Genomic DNA, 3,332 nt, shown 5'->3' with positions numbered 1-3,332 from the left:
GTTGAGTTAAACTCCATCGTACCTACTTCTTTCATTTTAAACTAACACGTCGTTTTCCACGGCTCCTCACATCCAGGGTCCTCCCTGGGAAGGAAAGGCACGTCAGTAGCCCCGAAGCACAGGACAATGGCTGCAGAAGGGCTTTCCCCTTTCAGTTAAGGCCTCAGTTATCCGCGGGCTTATGGTCTTTCAACTTGGCACTGATCTCCAGAGCCTCCTACTGCATTTAGGCACCAGTCCCCTGTGTTTTAGAACACCAGGGTGAAGTCCAAATAAAGGAAACAGTAACAAGCAAGTGCTGGGGCGTTCCTCTCCACTGCCCAGTGTCAGACCCCCTTCCAGCTTCTGGGGAAGTCCTCACCTTGGCGTCTGGGTCGGGCGGCTCCGACACTGCTTATTCTTAAGCTGAATATATCAGTGACTGGCTTTCCTCACCTCCTTTGCAGTGGGGGCCTGAAAGTAACTCAGGAGTCTCCGACACCCCCCTCGCCCCCACCCGGGGTCCGGGGAGACTCCGAGGACATGGTCTCGGGCCGCAGCTGCAGGCGGGCGGGTGGTGAGGACAGAGCCCATGCTTGCCTGGTCACCCCACAGGCTGCAGTGCTCCACGAGGTGGCAGCCCTCTGGTGGAATGGGGGCATTTTCCAGATCTGTCACCCTACCCTGACTTCTCCACCCAAGGCCTCAGCGAGCTTGTGGGGGCCTTTCTGTGCAGAAGAAAGAGCTGCCCCCTCCTGGCAGGTGCGGGTCTCTGCCAGTCTGTAGAGGGTGGTTCTGCTCCGGTCCTTCGGTGGGTCTCCAAGCTATCTGTGCTCCTTTTCCTAAGTTTCTGTTCTGTCGGAAGCCACCAAAGTTTGCCTTGTGGCTGACAATGACAAACCCCTGCTGGTATAATAAGGTCACCACACTTGTCCAGTTATGTCCATCAGCCTTTACATAGTATTATGCACTTCTGAAAATAGAGAATTCTTTTATGAAGACATACAGTTATATTATCTGGCATTACCACAGGACCTATTATATCCCCCCCAAACAACAGCACTAGCAAATGTTTCTACTTAGTTAGCCCCGGGCTATTAACCCAGAGGAAATCATTAGCTTGCATATACTTTTAATTGTTCAGATTCAACATTAAAGGGCTCAACTGCCGATATCTGAATAAGATATTTTGAAAGTTAAGTTTATCTCCCCCTGGGAAGGAGGAAAAGGAAAAGACAGTAGTTATCAGCTTGTACATGGGGGACCCTTGAATTACACACAACACAAACCTATTCCTGGGAAGAATAAACCGGGTCACCAGTGACACGCCCCTTCTGCCACTGAGAGACTCCAGCTTCACCCCTTGCGGTGCGTCTTTTCCAAGCACTCTCTGGTCACAGGGGCTGCCACCAGCGAGGGCACATGTGGCTCCCACTACAGTCCCTGGGCTTACTTCAAGGACACAGCCACGTCCTACAAAATCTTGGTGCTCCCCTCTTCCTCTACACTTCCTAATTGAGTTTATGTGGGTCGCATGAAAGGTTGGCAGGCATCTCTGGTCACCTACCATCTACTGAGGGCTCCTCCCCATGTTACTGTTTTCTCTGTCCTATCTGTTAAACCGAACCCTGAGCCTCTCCCCATCCTCCTACCCAACTCCTGTGACCTCTGGAATTCCTGCACCGTAATCATTAATCTTCCTTACCTTCGACTTCTTTCCTGGACATTGGCTCCACTTCCTTGACATCACTGAAATCACCCCCAGGTGACATTATATCTCCTGCAGCCTTTTCACCTGGGGGCTGTTTCTTTTTGTGCTCGCCAGTGTCCTTTCTGCATTAACAGAAAGTGTCGTGGACAAGTGTTGCCATAGTTATCCAAGACACGTATCTCCTTGAGTGCTCACGTCTCATCTTCCCATAGACCTTGAGCTACTAATGATTACATCTCCTTTTATGTAGGTCCTTCTCAAGAGGAAACTCTAGCCTCTCCCGTCTTCTTGATGTGTCATCGATATCATCTCCCAGTGTGTGCATTGTCATCCCACTCTTCGCAGTGTCTTTTGAGGGACACAAGCTCTTAACTTTAATGTAACTAAATCCATCAATCTTTTATAGTTAATGAACTTTATATAATATTTGCAACACGATTTTTATTTACAATCTACAGTTTACCTTTATTTACTTAGGACTAATATTCATAATTTATGACCTTGAAGTCCTAAAGATAGTCTATTATATTATCTTCATAATGTTTAGTAATTTTTGGCTTTCTCACTTAGATATTTGGTCCACCTGATTATTTTTTATTTTATTTATGGCGTGAGAAAGGCGTTCGACCTTGTTTTTGTCTGAAAGGATGGTTAACTTCCCAGGATGATTTATTGAAAAAAATCATCTCCCTATTGACCTGCAGTTCTACCCCAATCTTATTTCAGCAGCCCATTTATTAATGCATCTGTTTGGGAAGTCTAATCTGTTCTACTGGTCTATTTTTCTCTGCCTGCACCAACAACTCATGGCTTTAATTACTTTAGCTTGGTAATACCTTATGTAAACGATGTCTACCTGCAACATCACCTATTTTTTTCTTCAAAGGTGTCTTAATTATTCTTGACTCTTTGCAATATGCAAAATTTATAACCAGCTTATTATTTTTCCAAAAAAGAAAAACCTGTTGGGTACATAATTAGTATTTCACTGAATCAACTTAGAGAGAGTCGACTTTTTTAAATATTGTGTTTTCCAGTCAATGAACATGGTCTATCTTCCCATTTACTTAGGCCTCCTCAAACATTATTCAGTAAAGTTTTATACATTTATCCAGAAAGTTTTTGCTTTCTGGATAAATCCTGTTAAATCTTGATAAATCTTGTCATTTTTATTGTTATGTACTTCTTTTTCTATTACTTTAAATAGTACCTTTAATATTATTTTTCAGCTACTGCTGGCATGCCAAGATTTATTTGATTTCATTTCCAACAACTTTGCTGAATAAATTCTCTTGTTAGTTCTACTAATTTTCTGAAGCATTTTTGCAGTGTTTCTGCACAAAATCACATCATTTGCTAGTAGTCTCAATTTTTTTTCTTCCTTTCTAAGCTTTGCAGTTTCACTTTCTTCTCCTTGTCTCCTTTGCATATAGGCATGCTACACTGAAGGAACTATGTGGTGTTGTAAGCAGATGTGTTACACAAATTCCACCTTTACATGTGTTTATTTGCAATAGTTCATTGTTAGTAAGTGGAGGGGTAAGCAAATAATGATGAATGTTCAACAAAACTATTAAATGTCATGTTAATGAAAATTTCTAAGATGTTACAGATATTACAATGTTATCTCATCTTGATGCCA

The sequence above is a fragment of the Zalophus californianus genome, chromosome 9 (genome assembly GCF_009762305.2).
Source record: "Zalophus californianus isolate mZalCal1 chromosome 9, mZalCal1.pri.v2, whole genome shotgun sequence".
Taxonomy (NCBI): Eukaryota; Metazoa; Chordata; class Mammalia; order Carnivora; family Otariidae; genus Zalophus; species Zalophus californianus.
Note: the sequence above shows the minus strand (reverse complement) of the source record.